Genomic DNA, 20,299 nt, shown 5'->3' with positions numbered 1-20,299 from the left:
TACAGAGGGAAAAATCAATGAAGGTGAAGGTTATAGAAAGAAATGATTTGAATGTACAATGAGGCAGTCTCCCACACAATAAAGGTAGAAAATAATTAGGTCTATCGGAATATACAAAGCACAAACACCCTATAAGTGTGTTCTGAAACCACCGCATCATTTTATTGACTTCAGTCGTGTAAATGACTGTGGTAGATAAGTGGATGATGGGCAAAGAGACCCATAAATTCAGAAGTGCTAAGAATATCTTTCCCAGCAAAGCGCTATGCATTTTACTTAGATGTGAGGATCGCTACGTTCAATGGGGCTTACTCCCTTTCAAGTATGTTCTTGAAGATATGAAATGTGTAAAATACACTGAATTCGAGGACAATGTTAATATATTCGAGTTTGGATAAAGAAACCATATACCCAGAATAAATCCCAGCTGAAGCACTGCTTTTGTTAAGTGTGGCAAATGTTTAGAGTGCTGATGACTGAAAACTAGGGATTAATTACCAGATGGGGTTAATGGACTAGGGTGATTAACTGATTCTAGCCAGTTGTTAATCCCATGGAAATACACTGTTTTCAATGTTATCAGTTAAAAATTACACCCTGGAGTCCTGCTATTATTCTTTGCTCATTTATTTTCCAAAAATATTTGTCAAAAGCAGAGGCAGGGTAATCAAAATGAATGCAAGCAATAAAATGTCATCTTCTTGACTTTGACTATTTATATAATTTAAGATTATTCAAAAGAGATTTCCTGGGCCTCAGGCTTCAAAGAGGGATATGTCAAGTTAGGCCTTGGACTCCTCAATGCTAAAGATGCGTGCAACTGTGACAATGGAACACACACCTGTGCTGATAGTAGAACAGTGACAATAGCCCCATTCACACATTACTACATGCAGAGCAATGGTATGTTGATTTGTGCATTGCATGTGGTTGTCTGTAAGGAAACCCCAACAATAGAAATCCTGCTTGCATAGTCAGGTCACCTGGTCTTGTGGGTGCCCCACAAATCCCTAAACAATGGGGGCCCAAAGTACTTTAGGCCCAAAGTACTTGATTCCTTCTGCTTCACCTCAGTAGCTGAGGTCTTCTGATGGAGCCCTTTTGGTGGTCCCACATGCCCCAAATATTTGGCTGGTGAAGCCATTAGTGTGGCAGCCCTGCCCTGTGGATCTCCTCACCAACAGAGGTTCGGCAGAAGCCAGCCCCGCTCATTTTTAAGGTGTCTTCAAAAAACTTCTATTCATGCAGGCCTTTCAAACCCAATATTCTTTGCCAACCAGCTTTTACTGATGATGCGTTGAAAATTTTATATTGTTTTTACTGTGATACCGTGTTTTTAGTTTGTATACCACCTTATGATATTATATACAACAGTGCAGGTCAGAAATATTTAAATATAGGCTGACATAATCACAAAACAGCAAAGAACAGTAGTGGTGCCATAGTGTAAGGCTTGGGTGGTCCATAGCACTATGCAGGTACTTCAGAATATTCAGGGGAAACACATTTTCTAGTAGGCTTCCCAGACCTGGAAGAACAGCCGTCACTCTCCAAATGCACGCTGATTCTCTCAAAGTTCAGGGACACGAACCTCAAATGCTGTGTGTATATGTCAAGATGGTGGTGAATGTGTGGAGACGTTTGCCATGTGATTAGTCAGGAGACTGAGCACAGGTGCCCTAGGCAGGAATGTGTGTTGAGCCAATGTAAATCTGTTTATCTTTAGTCACATCACACCGTTTTAGAAAGGATACAGCAATAAAAAGGTAAAGAGACCCCTGACCATTAGGTCCAGTCGTGGCCGACTCTGGGGTTGCGGCGCTCATCTCGCTTTATTGGCCGAGGGAGCTGGCGTACAGCTTCTGGGTCATGTGGCCAGCATGACTAAGCCACTTCTGGTGAACCAGAGCAGCGCACGGAAACACCATTTACCTTCCCGCCAGAGCGGTACCTATTTATCTACTTGCACTTTGATGTGCTTTTGAACTGCTAGGTTGGCAGGAGCAGGGACCGAGCCACGGGAGCTCACCCCATCGCAGGGATTCGAACTGCTGACCTTCTGATCAGCAAGCCCTAGGCTCTGTGGTTTAACCCACAGCGCCACCCGTGTCCCCTGGTTTCACCTTTTAAGCTGAGTTTACTGAATGAATAGCATGAGAAGCAGGATCGTATCTGTATCCACTGCCCTTTGCCACAAACTCCATAAGTACAGCAGAAGCTGTGAGGGGCTCTACACAAAAGTCTAGGCATAACTGGAGTGAATTTGGATCATAAGCTTCCAATTTCCATCAGCCCCAGAAAACATAACTAATAGTCGGGGATGATGAGAGTTGGAGTTCAACAACATCTGGAGGGCCGCAAGTTCCCCACCTTTGACCTATGCACACAGTAATCTCTCCCAACTGTATACATGAGGTAGGAATTTGTTTGGTCGATTTGGTTTAGAAGCTGCAGGGCTGAAGTCTGGTTTCACATCAAAACTTGGTTGATCAAGTGAAATTAAGAGGCGGCCTGTTATTACAGAAATCCTTTGCAGATTTGGTCAACATATTCTGTGTAATGCATAGCAGTGATGTAGCCTTTCCCCCTGTTAGCTTACGGGTGATAGTTTTCAAGGATCAGTGTTTCTTTCTCTCGTCTATTATATGATCTGATTTGCTCTTCACATAAATGCTCTAGTTATATAGGCATTATTTTTAGTACCTTAAAAACTTTGTAAGGTTTGGTTTAAGGAAACGGCAGCAAAACTATATAGTTCATCTTGCCAAACATCTGAATTGTTTTGGTATGATGTTTCATGGGAGTGTTTTGTGACTTTCCTATCCTTCGTGGAGTAAAGGTCCCATCGTGGCCAACTCTGGGGTTGCGGCACTCATCTCACTTTATTGGCCGAGGGAGCCGACGTACAGCTTCCAGGTCATGTGGCCAGCATGACTAAGCTGCGTCTGGCGAACCAGGGCAGCGCACAGAAATGCTGTTTACCTTCCCACCGGAGCGGTACCTATTTATCTACTTGCACTTTGATGTGCTTTCGAACTGCTAGGTTGGCTGGAGCAGGGACCGAGCAATGGGAGCTCACCCCGTCGCGGGGATTCGAACCACCAACCTTCTGATCAGCAAGTCCTAGGCTCTGTGGTTTAACCCACAGCGCCACCCGCATCCCAACCTTCATGGGGTACAATGGGTAAACATCACACAGCTGATGAAAGCACCACAATTATAGAGTCCATCTGCAGTGCTTCTTGCAGTATGTTAAATATACTGATATGGAATCTAAGTACTACAAATATATTTACTGTTTATATAAAATCCATGGTAATGTACTTTGCCTGAAAGTTTAAACTGCATAATAATGGCCTTTCCCTCAGCAGTTTCGTTTTTTAAAAATTATTTTACTGATGTAAAATAACAATGCACTTTCTCTTCTAGATAGGAAAAGATACATCATTTATGGTCCTGCTCTGACTGTGTAAATGACCTCACAGATAAATGGAAAGGGATATTTCAATCCTCCAGTTTATTATTGGTTGATGGCATGCTGGTCTTATCGTTCAAGACAGCGTTTAACTTTGAATAATGTATTATGCTGTCTTTCTGAAATGGTCATTATGAGGTTTTAATGCACCATAAAACAGACCTTATGATCTCCAGCTCACTAAGATGTCAGTCTAACATATTAATGCAACATATATCTTGGAAAGAAATAGTTTGGCAGCAGCAGTCTTTGCTTCTTAATATTTATTTTAGTATATTGGGGGGGGGGACATTTTTAATTGTTGGATTATTTTCAATTACAACCAGTTAGTAGACATTAAATTGGATTTTTGGCAGGAGCTACAGGAACACTGTCTGGGAAACACAGGGGAAGTTGGTCTCAGAGTTCCTGCTCTTTAGGAAGTGCTGCCATGGACTTACAACAAATCTGCTCACCTTCCTCAGTAGGTGGTGTTGCAGACAGACCTCAGAGCACGCAAGCGATCTGGTGAATGGCAGGCCGAATTGTTTAAGCCCAAACCCAGTATGCTGTTGTGATTCCTTTCCCTAGGGAACTGTGGAGTCACAGGGCCTTGGCATGCAGCTTCTGATTTGGCCCTTAGTATGCCAGATTATCATAGAATCAAAACTTGTGAAACACACCAAGGGTGGATCTACACACAGGAAAAAATACCTACTATAAATAAGTCAGAAATTAAATCATTATAATAAAAGAACAAAAAACACTAGGGAAAATAACAAATAATTTTCTTTGCTCTCTAGCGCCATCTGGTGTTGCATGTTTATAATGTGTTCAAAACGCTGTTGGGTTTTTTACTAATGTAGCTGAGTCACAAGTTGATTCTCTGGCCAGTGTTATGAGAAACAAAAAGTAGGACTACAATGTGGTCAGCTTGAAAGCAGAAGTAGTCTTTTTAGTTACTTCTTTCCTCTCTACAACCACACACACACCAGCAATTCATATAGGGTAAGAAATATGAAAAAGATTGTGTTATCTTCAAACTCTTTCTAAGACCATTTTTACTATTTCAGTCACAAAGTGAAGAGTCTCTGCACTTCAGACAAACCTTCCTAGTTTATTCCCTCAGCTTGAACCTCCTAGAAGCACAGGTCCTCAAACTGTGAGCTTGACCTATCTCAGGAGGTGCCTAGTGATCTCTTTCAGCAAACCTTCGCTCAAATCTAGGAAAACTGTGCAAGTTATTTCACTTAAAGTTTGTTTTGTTTCCTTCGGTTTTTCGTAAAGGACTCCGCTAAAGCTGAATCATTTCTGGCAATCTCTTTAATCTGCAATCTGTCTTTCTGCAAGATTCAGGATGCGAGTAATCAGGAATAGAGAAATTATTCATAGCTTGCTCAGTTGTGTTTTGTTTTAAAATCAGAGCTGGTCCTGCCATGAAGCCTGATGGGGTGACCTGCTTCAGGCAAGCGCCATGGCAAGAAGGAGAAAAGATGTGGGAAGGATTTTAGTTACTTATAAAAGTGTTCCTAGAGCACAAGTTAGGGGTGGGGGAGAACTTCAATTCAGTTTGCATTTAAAGGCAAACTTACCTAATTCACACTTTCCAAAGCAAGATGCAAACTGAAACAGAGTCATGTGAAATTTGCACTTCGCAAAATTCACAGAAATTAAAGTGTAGATTCAATGCTTGTATTTGTAAATATGGAAGACAAAATACATTATATGGGAGGGAATGCTTTGAAAAAAATGTGTCTATTAGGCAAAAATGCATACAAAAATGTGTATAATATTGGAAGAAATTAACATTAAAACGCTGCTGAATATTCATGAGAATTTTTCTTTTTTAAAATAAAAGTTCACAAACTGATGGAAAAAAGAAACAGAGAGAAATTGACATGTCCACCTGTTCTGAGCACCACCTCATGTAAAATATTAATGTGGTATAAAACAGATAAAATTAAATATGGAATGGTATATAAAATAACCACCAAAATAACTGGCTATTTCAAAAAACTGCATAGGTCTGTTGGCATAAAAAAGATCTTCAAGAGACACCCACTTCCACATCCCACCCACCTTTCCACTTCTGCCACAGCCAGAATGCCACCCTCTTGCTGAACTCAGTGAGAGGGAGGGTCTTCCTCAAGGTCTTGCCGTTCATCTTCTCCTTCCCAGAGGTGGGGAAGATGAGCAGCAATGCTGTGTGCCAGAATGCCTCCTTGGTGAGAGTGGGCAGCATTCTGCAAGGTCTGGCTGCTTGTCTTCTCAGCCCAAGGAGCAAGGAAGACAAGCGACAATGCTGTACATCAGAAACTGAGGCAGGCGGGGCGTCTGCTCCTGTGCTTCCACTGCCTGAGGCAGCTGCTTCTAATGGGTGGGCCGGCCAGCTCTGGCAACCATATTCTTTCCAGTGTTTATGGGGCCACTACCCTTCTCTCAGAAGTCATTTTAAGTTGTTGGGTATAGGTGGAAGGTAGAACAAAATCTAAGATTCCTTTGAGGAGGTTAGAAAATATCCCACCCTGCAGGTGATAAAATGAAGCCTATGAACAATTGCTCTCTGTTTCTTTCAGTTACCTCTCTTCTACAAGAAAGGTCAAGCCAAATGGCTTTTTCATCTCCTGGTATTTGTAGATAAGGACATGCTTAGCAATCTATCTCCCTCAAACATCAAGCAATATATTGAGGATGACACCTGCATTTATGCACTAAAGCCTAAAGGAGCAGCTACTTGACAAATACATTAGGCGCAATCCTTTGGCATTTTCTTTTGTAATTACCTGCCTTGAGAAAAGTGTGGATGACTTGATCCATGATAGGGCCATTTGCACTGTCATAATTACTTCTACTCTTCTTCACAGAAGAGACACAACATTTGGGGGCATCATGGTCCTTAGCCTGCTGCTGATATAAAAGTGCACTCAGTACGTCAACTGCCCATTCTGGCTTGGTTCTCCAAGGTTTTTGATTGGATACCTCAGTGCACAGGGCTTAATGCAGGGCCCACCAACCTTCGGGGGCTGCAGGGCACCTTTCATAAAGAGCCTTCATAAGGGAGCTGTTTCTAGAGGAAGATCTCTGAAGGTAGAGAGACTCTGTTTGCCATCAGGGGGTGTTAGGTTTCACTTATGGTGCCTCACCTCCAGCCCAAGGAACCTTCAGAAGGGAGTTGCTGCCACAGGTATAATGTGTATGGGTATTTTAATGAGCTAGATAGAGTGAAAGTTTATGAGTCATGGGTGTGTGCATGGACTCAACAGTGGACCTATTGGAGGGGGCGCACCTATATTAGCCACTCACAAAAACAGGCTCTTTGCACCTCTCCTCTGAGATGTAGCTGGCCTCCTGTCAGTGCAGGGAGGTGACTGAGAGTTAATTGGAGGCTAAGCTGGCACTAGGGACGCGGGTGGCGCTGTGGGTAAAAGCCTCAGCGCCTAGGGCTTGCCGATCGAAAGGTCGGCGGTCCGAATCCCCGCGGCGGGGTGCGCTCCCGTTGCTCGGTCCCAGCGCCTGCCAACCTAGCAGTTCGAAAGCCCCCGGTTGCAAGTAGATAAATAGGGACCGCTTTCTAGCGGGAAGGTAAACGGCGTTTCCGTGTGCAGCTCTGGCTCGCCAGAGCAGCGATGTCACGCTGGCCACGTGACCTGGAAGTGTCTTCGGACAGCGCTGGCCCCCGGCCTCTTGAGTGAGATGGGCGCACAACCCCAGAGTCTGGCAAGACTGGCCCGTACAGGCAGGGGTACATTTACCTTTACCTTTAAGCTGGCACTGCGGATATGAAGAAGCCAGTGTTGGCACAAGGAAACCTTGATGATCCAACCCACTCCAAAGAGTGCCTGCTTGCTTGCCTATTCCCAGGACTGCAGCCGCTTGCTGTGCTAAAGCTGGCCCTGCCCCACTCTTCATAAGGAAGGTACAGGGGGGGTGCCACTTGCTGGATCAATGTATTAACTTGTGCATTATCTCAGTCGAAAGATGCATCTTCTTCTTCTTCCAGCCAAACAAAAACACTTGAACAGTGTCAAAGAGGGTCATGGCTTGGGGAGGAGTAAGCTATGCAGAGAGTGTCTGGGGCAACCCAGCCAGATGGCGTGGTGTAAATAATAAAATTATTGTTACTATTATGGCCGGGGGGGGGGGGGAGTTCCAAGGGCTAGCTAGAGAGGCTTGGAGGGCTGCAGTTGACCCCCAAGCCTGAGGTTTCCCATTGGTAGTTTAACTGAGACTTTAATGTATAGCTTTATTTCTGTTTGATGTGATATCATGCATGTGTTACTTCTGAATTGTGACCTACCATGTACACTAAGAACATGGCAGGTTAGAAGTGGAACTGATTCAATGTGTACTTCTGTTTCCCCCGCTGTTCCTAGGACTGGCTATCTGCACATAAAGAATACAGTCCTCTAGAAAATAAATGAGAGATTCACACACCTACCCCACACATGTGTGGTTTTGTTTTTGTTGTTGCTCCTATCATAATATTCGTAAGAGGGAAAATGAACAATGCAGTGATGGAATTTATGTATAGACTATCTAGTATGGACTGTGGAGGAGAAAGGTCAAATTATCACAGCAAGCCCACATAAGTGACTTCTCATTGTTGTATTTATATTTTCACACACTGTGGGGCTGCTGACAAAGGGCAAATGGAAGCCTAGAAGCAATAAATTCCACAGCACACAGCAGTGTGATGTTGGCTATTCATTCTGCTGCTAGCTAGCTTGGATTCTCTTTCTTTTTTAAAAAAGTATCTGTCATTCTGTCATTATGATCCCGAAACTCACCCCCCATTGCAGCAAAGTGGAATGTATCTTATGCTACCCCCTAATATTTATCTCATCCCTGAAGGTGATCTCTTTATTTCACAGCAGCACCGATTCATGAAGAGAATAGAACTAAGAAAGGGTTGTTTTGTCCCTTCCAACTTCTCTCTGTGTAAATTGTTCAAGAATTTGGATTCATCTCTGAAATTAGGCGCTACTGGAGAGTCTCTAGTAAAGGATAAATCCATGTCCTCATGGAAGTTGACAGGCTGGCTCCCTTCAGCATAATCTGTAAGAGGGAAGGTGGATACTTGGCTGCACAAAACAAGTTCTGACCTGAGTAGCAGCTTAAGCTTCTTGAAATGGGGTCATGTAGACTGGAAGGTTTAATTAACAAAAATTAATTAGTCTGTTCTGCTAACATCATCATGGTTCTGGTTCTCTTATGTCAAAAACAGGCTTTCCACACCCTAGCTCTCCTCCTCTGAAACAAAGCTCCATTCAAAAGATTGTCGTAAAAGTATATGTGTATGAGAGAGACAGAGACTTCCAGAAACATGTTCTAAACTGTAAACAATACAAAATACTTGTGAAATGTCAGAAGAACTGTATGCATATAGGGATCTCTCTGCAATTTGCAGGGCAGGACTTGCTTAAATGAAATGGCAACAAATGTGTAGAAACCTTGTACTGCAAAAAAACAAACAAAGCCATTAAAGTTAGTTTAACTATAACTTGCAAGAAAAGAACAGGATACCAAGGGAGGGGGGTGTCAAACTATGGTTTATTAACTTTGGTTAGTACAAACCATGGTTTACTACATTCAGACAAGATGGGAAACTGTGGTTTGTCCCAAACCACAAATGGAAGCTTCACGTTTCCTCCCCACGTGTGCAGAAAGTGGGAGGGAGTGTACATAAACATGAGACTTGCTCTAGGGTGTTCTCATCACAATAAAATAAACCAAGGCTTGTTGTGACATTTGAATGCAGCCAATGTGTGACAGTGTCAGGGTGGAGCTTGGGAGGGTGTCACAGTTCAGTAATATAGCAAATGCACACTCCAGCTTGCTGCTGCCACACAGCTCTCTTCATAGTAAGAGCACACATAAGCACTGCACACACAACTTTGGTTAAAATCCAAAGGAATCAATTTGCTTCACTCCAAGAACTGTTTTTGAAGCCCCAAACTGCTTGAAAAGCAAATTTATGGCTCTGGAAATCCTACTTCCAGACACCACCACCTCTGCCTGCTTCGGCAAGGTGGATTAACAGGAAGCCAAGCTGTAGTTGAGCATGTAAGGCTACAATCCTAAGCATACTTAGTTGGGAGTAAATATCATTGAATTTAGCAGGTATTATTTCTGAGTAAATGTGCATAGGATAATTGATGTGCATTAGTGACTCAAGTGCAAATATACAGTCCTAGTAAAAATTAATCCTAGATTAACCTGACCTGGTTTAATAATTTGCTCTGAGCATACCTTTCTGGAGATGATACAAGGTAGTCCTGTGAGGGAGCCAGTCACAGATGGATTGGTGTTCAGGTGGTTTTGCCTTTTAGTCCAAAATTTTACATGTTAACCTTATTATCTGTGATCTCTATGCTCTTTGTTCACTGAACATCACAGTAATAGGATCAGATCTCCCCCGTCACAGGGTACCTCTGTTCACACCACAGACATTGTGGCTATTATTTGCGCTGTGAAAGCTTTGAGAAATGCCTATGACTTCACTGAGTGTGATCCTTGCAGCATGGCATGGGGGGCAGAGTTTTAAATGCTTGTTATTAAAATGTGTATGTAGTAAAGCATGCCTCCTTCGATTTTCCTGTAGTAGTTTTGCTTTCTTATATTGTCTGCTGCAAAAATAAACCGGGTCTTAAGTTGCTTACTAGAACGTCAGAATTGCCCATACTTGTCTGAGAGGGTAGGGCAGCTTAATCAAAGAGAAGTGATACAACAATGGATATTAAGTAGTTTAAATCTACATTTCAGACTGGCTGTCTGGACTACATAACCTCTTGGCCAAATGCCAGCAGAATAAGAAATGCGCAAACTCACTCAAGGTGGCAATCGTTTGATCAACACCACACAAAACAAGTAAGATTAACTACATCTATATCTCTATCTCCCTTCCACTCCTTGTGAGCTCAAACTGCAAGATAAAAGCATATTTTGTATAGAATCATCCCAGAAGACGAATTTTGATTACTTTTGTATGGTAGAAAATTTCAGTTGTTAATCAAGCCTGCTGCATGAACTGTTGGTTTTGCTTCTCTCTGTAACTGACTGAAAATACGACTGGAAGAGTGTGTTGAGGGTGTTCAAACACAGTGGTGTTATTATTACAGTAATATGAAGCTGTATCTGAGGTCTGACAGCTTTTTCTCTGTACAATGAAATTCCTGAGCATGCTAAGTTCATTGGGCATGCAGCATTTCTTTTACAAAAGCACCAGGAAACGCCTGACACAAACATGGCTGCATTTTCTTTTTGCCATTCCAACCTTAACAGCTGAGGAACCCAAGAATTACCTATATATTCTGGGTAGGACCATGTGCACTTTGAGGAAATGTAAATGGCCAAATAACCTCCTGTTCTAGGAGTACACTATGTGGTTCCAATAATGGAATCTAAACAAGTAAGAACATATTCCTTTGCACATTTGCTCTAAACAAACAGCTCAGACAGCTTTTTCAAAACCAGTGGATCTAGTCAGAAACCATTCTGCCTGTGTGTTTGTGCTGTGATTCTATAGTCTTGTTGAATTATGTGGGGCTTATTTTTGATTAACAATGAATAAGGTTCGTCTGTTAGCTTCTCTGTGTGAATCAGCTGGAGTGGCAGCCTCTGTCCCGGGTCTGCTATTTTGAACGGTCTTTTGAAATACCGGTAGTTGTTTCCTATTGTTATAGCTGGGGTACCAGAGTCTGTTAATGAATACTAGAAACTAATAAAGGGTAGCATTTACATAATATTTAGGATATGAAGGGAAAATACGACCTGCAGAACTGTACCATATGAGAAGTTCCTGGGTTAGCTTATGCAAACCAGCCTGGCTGGGCTAGCTTAGTGCAGAGACATTGCGGGGCGATAGGGAACCAAGCACTGATCAATTAAGGGCATTGGCAATGCAAAGGAACTGTACTCTCTGAGGAGTGGACAGTGATAGGAGAATTGACAGGTTGCCAAGGTATTGAGGTGGCATGATGTCACAGGAAAATTTGTCCTTTTTGAAATCTAAAGGTTTGCTGGGAAGGAATGGGGCAAAGTTCTATGAGCTGTTGTGGAGGTGAGGAGCAGGAACGAAGATGGCATGCAGGATGGCTCTGAATCCAATACTGGGGGGCAGGGAAGGACAAGCTGCACCTGAGATGAGAATGCTGTAAACTCTGCACTCCCTTCATCTATACTCAGTGTTTACATATGCGTTAATAAACCATCTTTCAAAGACTCCACCATGCTTTATTTCTCCCCAAAGAGACAAAGACCCTGGCTGAGAGCCAGGACACCTGGATTCTTGTTCAACGCTCAGCAGAAATTGGGGTGGCTAGTAACACTGTTCTGAGCAGACTTCAGACTTCAAAGTGGGGGAGTGAAAATAACTGAAACTGAGAGTTTTGTCCTATGCATAAATGTTAAGTTCTTGCAATACTTTTGTGTAACATATAAGCTGATTAGCAGGTATACGAGTTATTCCTCTTGGGGATAAACTAGATGTAACATTAAATGTGCACAAGCATTTAACATGCTCAGCTTTTGTTCTTTAAATAGCAGCTGCTGAGGGGCAGACGAGGCTGACCAGGATTTGAACCATGGAGTGCAGGAGGCTTGAAACTCCCCCCTCCCTGCACAAACATACCATGATCCCAATGAAAATCCCCCTTGAGATTTCCCCCCAGAGGAATGTTTCCACAGGAGTCAAAGAACACTTTCCAAATGGGGATAATAACAGTTTTAGGGGAGATTTTCATTGGGATGTGGGAGGATTAACATTCCCCTTAGAACACACCAAGGCCCTGATTCTGATTGTTCGCTACACCCAGCTGCTATTTAAAGAACAACAATCTGATGCATTATTATCATGAAGTCTAGTTTGGCCCTTCGATAAGTTGCCCATTATATTAATAACTGGAGTACTTCCAGAATACCAACTTTGATTAATCCAAGGGATAAAATCCAATAGGAGCTTAAATTTCATGAAAGAATGTGTGTGTGTGTGTGTGTGTGAGTGAGAGAGAGAGAGAGAGTCATATAAATATATGAATAAGCTAAAACATTTATCAGTGTTTGTATAAATGGCAGGCAGGTTACCATGCTTCTCTGGTTTTTTTTTCATGTTGGCATATTGTGGCTGTCAATGGTTTATCTGGAATAGGACTAACTGAATTCATTGTTCTGAAAGCACCTGAGGATTAAGATGATCTCCTGTGGTTTTAGCATCTGTGCATCCAATGGGAGGTGGAGGAGCACATACTCGTAATGTGTAATCGAGTAATGGAAAAAGGGATTAAGAAACAATAGCTGTCCTTTGTAACCAATTATTGGCTACACTGTTAATTCTCACTCTTTTTCCAAGTGGGATGTTGTCAGCATTGAGTCAAATGTGCATGAGACAGGATTCATGCTGGTTTATTGTAATAGGCGACATTTCCTCATTTTCACACTCCATCCCCCTTAATATGAACCGATGAGTAGATTTCTTTTTCTTTGTTTATACCTCCCGCTTTCTAATAGCACACTGTATATTTTATGATCAGGAAAGTCCAGTGTTTTTGACAGGCAGAATAAACACACCCATATCCTGAGCCTGAACATACCTACAAGGAAGTAAATGCCATGAATTACTGGGAATTACTTGTACTGGTGTACAAGTGAATAGGTTTAGGACTGAGGCATGTCTATATAGTTACTGGCCGCCTCCTATATTGCAGGGATAGCCAATGTAGTGCCTTCCAGACGCTGCTGGCCTACAATTCCCATCAACTCTACTCAGCAAGGCCAGGGATGATGGGAATTGTAGTCCACTAACATCTCAAGGGCACTCCTGACTTACTGTGTTGTAACAGCAGCATGTAGGATCCTGGTGATCCTAGACCTGGCAGATAGGGAGTTTGTATCCTTGTGCTGATGCTGATTCCAGAAGTATTGTGTTATACTTCCCTTTCTGACCTATATGTAGGGACCATACCTCAGCGAGGTTCTAATTTTTCTTTCTTTTGTTCGGAACATCCCGATGTATTCTAAATGGTTCGAATGTGTTTCCTTTCTGTGCTTTCCTCTTCTTAACTGTTTCCCATGCTTCTGTACTGCCCATGCGTGCCAGAAATAAACAGCTAATTGCATTATCACTTTATGGAGCTATATTGTCGAAAGAAATGGTCACCAGTGGTGTGATTCTCATTAAGTATTTCAATCTCCTATCCAAGTACGTTAATTTTCTAATAGCTAGGAACATCAGAGGAATCAGCTCTCGAAAGCAACGAAAACCAGCAGCATTAGACTGAAAATTAAACTCTGTGCATTTTAGAAACAAAATGTAATGCTCAAGTTCTGCATTTTACACTTTTTTTTTTCAACAGCTAAATAATACTAACAACAAATGCCTGTACCTCCCATTTATCTCTCCATCTCATTCCGTAGTGTTACTCTCTTGTTATTACAACCGTTTCTCAATGGTGCCATTTCAGATTTTAGTGAGAGAAGGGGAGAGATTTCAGGAGAAGGCGGAAAATTGTAGAGGAAGGATCAAAAGCTTGTTCTAGGGCATATCCAAGATTAATCTGTGGCGGCACATGCGGCGGCAGGGATTGCCCTCCCCCTTTCAATGATGCTGGTTGTGGTCATACAAACTCCTCTAAATATTGGGAAATAAAGATATACCAGGTGATATCAATCATTGGGATATATAAGTAAGCTGTATACATGTAGTTTAAAATGGAATGGCTGTACCTGGCTCAGAACCCACGTTTTCAAGCTGTGAATGTAGTCCTTGAGAAAGATCTGAACTGCCAACCTGATAAACATGCACCTGGCCCCAAGATTTGGATCAGTTTTGATCAGCAAAAGTAAACTTACAGTCTAGAAATGGAAAATACACAGATTGGGGCAAGGATACTTATTTATAGAACTACTTTTTTTTTTTTTAAGCTGGACTGTTGGAAACCTTATTACTGGTAACAGTAATATTTGCTTTGCTGGAGTATACAGTTGCCTTTTATTAGTAACACAAACGGGCCTCCTTTCAATCTCCCTGGAAAAATGAACCTACAGATGGCTGACATTTGTACTGTTTTGCTTTAACTTCTTTTCAACAAGTTAGAATAACGGAAGGAAAGACAGAAAAAGAGGGCTTGCAGACTAAGGCCTTTTAAAACCTCTCTTTTCAACTGCCTCCCTGCTCCTATGCTGTTATGAGAACTTTGGATCGTTATATACAGGAGAAAATAATTTGTGATGAATGAGCTGCCTGGCCATTGTAGGATTATGTTTGTATTTTGAAATGCTTGAATAAAATAGTGCTTTAAGCTTTATGTTCTAAAATGCCTTTATTCCTGCTGTAGCTGGGGCAGAAGGGAATCATGCTTATGAAACCTTGAAGAATCTAAGGAATAGTTAGTGAAAGCAGATTCCTAAATGCCAGTATGGTGTAGTGTATAGAGAATGTTGGACTTGGATCAGCAACATTTGTTTTTCAAGTCTCTACTAAGTCACAAAACTCACAGGGGACCTTTGGATGTCAGTATTCTTCAGCATAACCCAAAGACAAAATTGGGTGTGTGTGGAATAATGTGTACAATCCTTAGGGAACTGAGAGACCCACCTTATTTCTTTTATTGTAAGTTGTTTTAAACGGGTTTTAATATAGTGTTTTAATTGTTGCAACCCTGAGCTGGGACCTTAAAAGTGAAGGGCAAGCAAATAATAACACAGATATGATTAGCAGTCATCTGAATCTGTGTGCGCACCATACATTTAAAGCATGACTTCATCCAAAGGATCCTGGGATAGTGAAAGTTATAGCTTGAGGGAGGAAACTACTGTAGCCAGGATCCATTGGGTGCGGGGAGTCATGTGCTTTGAGAGCCAGTGTGGTGTAGTGGTTAAGAGCAGTAGACTCATAATCTGGTGAACCGGGTTCGCGTCTCCGCTCCTCCGCATGCAGCTGCTGGGTGACCTTGGGCCAGTCACACTTCTCTGAAGTCTCTCAGCCTCACTCACCTCACAGAGTGTTTGTTGTGGGGGAGGAAGGGAAAGGAGAATGTTAGCCGCTTTGAGACTCCTTCGGGTAGTGATAAAGCAGGATATCAAATCCAAACTCTTCTTCTTCTTTAAGTGTGTGCTACAGATGCTGCCAAGGGCAAACCAATATGAATGCAGAGAACCACCCTTGACTTGTTCAACTTGCAGCTAACGTGCCCTTGTACAATTCAGACTTAAGTGGTATTCTCTGCTATCTGAAGCTTGCAGGGATATGATCATCATTCATTAGATCAGCATCAGAAAGGTCGGTGCTGGCAGAATTACAAACCAACTGAGACACCATCCCAGAACTCCAGCCAAGATCTGTTGGCTGGCCTTCTTGGTAGCTTCTTCGTTCATAATGGGTTGCTATGAATCTGGGGGCAATAAGATTGAAGCAGCTGCAGTAGTTCCAGAACTGAGGATCAACTGTTAACACAACATTCCTTGAACCAGGGCTGCCAGTTTCCCTCCATATATGGTGGTTCTGTTCTTTTCCTCTGCTATTAGATGCATGGCATGATTTGGGGAAGGGTGTGTGTGAACCAAACCTGATATCCTGGGGAATATCATACACAATCCAGTACATTTATTGTGCTAGACAATTATGCTATAAAACACCTAAACACAAAGACAGTAATAACATAACAAGCGTCAATAATCTAAAAGAAGAAAAAATAGAAGTACCATCAGTATCTTAGTGTACCATCAGTACCTTAGCGTCTCAAATTTCAGTAGCATCCTGTGCGTTGCCAAAATCCGGCACCCCTGCCTCTCACCTTCTGTTAGACTTCATAGCTGTGGCGCCTGCTGGGGTGCCCCAGAATTTTCGCGCCTGGTGAAACTGAACAGCTCACACTCTCCTCTATCTGCCTTTGGTACCATCAGCGAACTCAGCTTCAGATTAAACCTCAGAGTTCCCAAAACAATTTGCAGCAATATTATCTAACACTCTGTTTTTATTTTATTTTTTGCAGCCAGTGCAAAAAAGATACACTTCATGTGTCACAAAGCTGTTAGTGTCACTCAAAAGAAATAGTACTGTTTCTTCCAAGGTGTTCCTGCTTCCATGTGTCAAAAGACATTTCAGAAATCTCTCTTGGATTACTATATAAAGGACAGATTAACAGATAGTGAATAATATCTTCCCCCTGAAATTGGCCACAAACACAGAATCTGCCATCATAAGCGACCTTGTTGCAGTGACCACCCAGAACTGCAGTAGCACTTGAAATTGCAGCTCAGTGAAGGCATTTCTTAAGAGATCCATTCATTTCAATAGGTCTACTCGGAATGTGACTAATGTTGGCTATCACCCACTGTCCCTAACTTAAAAATGACCTCAAGAGCAGGCTGACATAAACACATTCCAGAAAACATCAAAAGGCATAGCAGGGAATCGCCACACATCTATTGCCTGCCAAGAAACCTGAGAAACTTTTTCTCCAAGTAACAGCCAGATTTAAGTGTCCATTAATTGGCCATAACTTAGGCCATCAGCTCTGACCTGCTGTCAATTCCTTTTCTGATTTCCTCTGCCTTCAGTAATTAACGCCAAGACCTGGCAGAGTCTGGCATTCAAAATAAATCCACACACTGGCTAGTCGAAATTTGCAAGGGGTGCTCTGCTCAACGTTTCCCATGTGACCCGTCCCAAAGGAAGATTCCTCCCTGCAACAGTGTCATCTTGAAAGAAGAAGGCTAACGTGGTGATGGTGGTGGAATGGAGAGGGATTGTCCAGCAGTGGGAAGGGCACAAAGAGAAGTCTGCTCTTCTGGCCTTCATTAGGCCCGGAAGTCTTACTAACAAGAAATTCCCAGTGCAAATGTACCAGAAGTAAAGGCCCAGAAGCCCAAGCAGTTGCCATGGATCTGTGTTCCTGGAATTTCCAGTTAGTTGTTAGTTGACCAACCACCCCCCTTTGACTTTCCCCATTGCTACTGCTGAGGGTAGAGGTGATGGAGAAGTGAAACATTGTAGGGGAGATTTGGAATTGAGTTGAATTTCTTTGGGAAATCCTGGGCTTTTGTGTATGAGTTCTCAGTAATCTGCGAAGAACGAAAACCTGAAACAACAGCCCTTTTCTAAACTGGAAGTGTGGATGTGAAACTTCCCCTTGTTTACAGAGAAGTTAGAATGAATTTTTATCTCTGTGTTTTCCTTTCTGCATTTCTGGACTATGGATGCCCCCTGTATAAAACCTTTCTTGATTTAGTGCTCATCCACTCTTTTGCTTGATCCGTATTTTCATTGTATTGTGTACCAATTAATTCCATCAAGTCTAAGAGCTTTTCCTGTTGCTCCATGGCTGTGCCTTGAGAAAATCCGATCTTACTCGCTGAGTCAGGTCTTATCAGATGCATGGAAAATCTGAAGAGAGATTTGCTTAACGGAGCTTCAATTCAGCGGGTAAAATCAGATTTCCGCAAGGCACAGCTGCAGAACAACAAGAAAAGCTCTCAGACCCAGGGGAATTAATCAGAACACAACGTGATCAAAATATGGGTCAAGCAAAAGTGTGGATGAGCTCTTATTTTAAATGCTCCCTAGAGTCAGTCAGGTCCAGCCTGAGATGTCTTGCTACCTGAGGCAATGGACCCGATGGCATCCTTCTCATTTCATGAACAGAAGCCAGCTAAATTGGCAGTTAGAAATACTTGTCCTGGAAGCCATGCATCTAATAAAATGTCAAAAAGGATGCTACCCTGCTCAAAGGATGCAGCTCATATCATTTTGAACTCAAGGTTATGACTTCTGCTAGTTTAAATGAATCTGGAGAGGCCTTCAGTGTGTGTTTTTCAGAAGGCCAACATTAAAAATTAAAATATAGGCTGCAATCCTATACCCACTGATCTGGGGAGTATGTCCCATGGAATTCAGGGGTACTTACTTCTAAGTAGACATGCATTGGGTTGTGCTGTAAGGCTAAGGCTATGATTCTCTGTACACTTACATAAGAGTAATCCCCATTGAACTAGGTGAGACTTACTTCCAATACGTGTGTGTAGGACTGCACAGCGTTTCATAAACTATAGCAGTAATAAGTAGTTATACTTTAAAAATGATGAATAAGTATGTGATGTTAGGTCATCATTGTATCACGCTGTGTCTGTTTTTAAAGTACTGTATAGCACATTCAATTTGCTGTTTTCATGTTTTGTTGATGGGAACATGGCTAACAAGTTTAGGCTATGCCAATTCTGTGCTCTCAGACAGTTTGTGAAATGATAATGAAAAACAACTATCTTCAGTATTCTTATGTACAGCAGTGGACAACCTGAATAGACTCTCACATGGCAGAGTTGCCTGTAACAGGGTGTGGCAAGACTTGGATTATGATGACCTTGCTGACATCTTTGTCCACCAGCTTAGAAAAACTGGATGGGGTTGTTATATATATTGCGACAGAATATTTACTCAATCCTAAAAGTCTTATTGAGACAGTCCAGCGCCGTTTCCTTCAGTATTTTGCCACTTATGAAAATCATTGAAATAAGAAATTCTGTCTAAGAATGTTCAACTCTCATTAACTGACTCTGTTTTGCTTCTGTATTCAGAAAGAAATTTGATACAGAACTTCAAGGCAACCTGATAGAAAGGAGCAACTAATTGACTTGAGAGAGTCATCAATAATGAGGAATCGGCTACAGAATTTTCAACATCAGAAGGACTGATCTGGATGCTGTTACAAAGTGTATTGCAGATGTGAAAATCACTCCTGCTTCTTATAATGAAATAACACTGGAAGTGAAGATTCTTGGATCTTGGTGAGAGCGGATGACATCTACGTGTCATCACATCATTTGTTACTTTGTTAGTGGGGACGAAAATATAATTCAGGGGCATCTTGTTGAGTAGATTGCAAATTGTTAGGAACAAAAAGTGGCGCATGGCCAGGATTTGTATGTTTGAAACTATATTTTTATATAGCGCTATATTTTTAACAGAAGAGTGGAAGATAATTCATTCTTATAAATGTACATATGTACATGCGGGTGTGGAGTTGAAGCAAAATATTAAGCACAACCTCAGGTGCCAGATGCGGCCCCTGAATCCAATTTTTCAATCCAGTGTGTCATATACATGGGATCAGAATACACAAGAAACGAAGAAGTGGCAAGTCTCCTACTGTATTTCAGATATTGCTATGGCAGGGTGGACTTCACATGTGCGCGCGCTTGACAATGGTGGTCTGTAGGCACACCCTTTATGAGTGTGGTGTGTCTATAGTTCACAGCCATGCGCCATATGGAATGTTGCTTTTATCTGCATATGCAAAGAAGGTATTGGAGAAGCATTCAGACAACCCAGCGATGGGTGCACTATAAATGCCTAAACGGATTAGGCAGAAGGGGAAAATAAAGCATGCCTCAACTGGCCCCAGGCAGCTTTTAAGATCTGCTGCTGGAATAGATGTATGGCACATGTCTGTGAAATGCCAGATTTAATGAGGTCGGGTAGTGTATACAGAGCAGACCTGTGGAGAAACAGGCAAGTCCAACCATCAAGATTTGAGTCGGAGATGAAATACTGCCTTTGGGGAAATGTCCACTGGATGAAGAATCTATGTGAGAGCAGATCAGAACAATGAGCTTATCCTATGACATCCTGAAACTGACAAATAGATGAGTTCACATGTGCATCAGTCTTTGAAATGCATTTTGCCCCAAGTGGTGGGATTTTTACGCTGTTGTATTTTCTTGTCTCTCTGGAATAATACATGTTGTTTAATCACAAGGGTAGTTATTTTTCCACAATCCAAGTTGACTGTGCTGATAGGGTACTGTTTTCATATTGGGTGAGATACAGGTGCTTGTCTTCTCAATAATAATTCA

The 20,299-nt window shown here is 42.1% G+C and overlaps 1 long non-coding RNA gene across 1 annotated transcript in view; it reads left to right on the top strand.

Moving 5' to 3' along the window:
• Positions 1-19,932, top strand: part of LOC114605911 (uncharacterized) — a 76,320-nt gene extending 56,388 nt beyond the window's left edge. Inside the window, exon 7 of the long non-coding RNA XR_013394367.1 lies at positions 19,022-19,932. This is a non-coding gene — a long non-coding RNA (uncharacterized LOC114605911). The remainder of the gene's footprint in view (positions 1-19,021) is intronic.
• The last annotated feature ends 367 nt before the right edge of the window (positions 19,933-20,299 follow it).

This window comes from Podarcis muralis, chromosome 10 (genome assembly GCF_964188315.1).
Source record: "Podarcis muralis chromosome 10, rPodMur119.hap1.1, whole genome shotgun sequence".
Taxonomy (NCBI): Eukaryota; Metazoa; Chordata; class Lepidosauria; order Squamata; family Lacertidae; genus Podarcis; species Podarcis muralis.
Note: the sequence above shows the minus strand (reverse complement) of the source record. Positions and strands in the feature narration are given on the sequence as shown.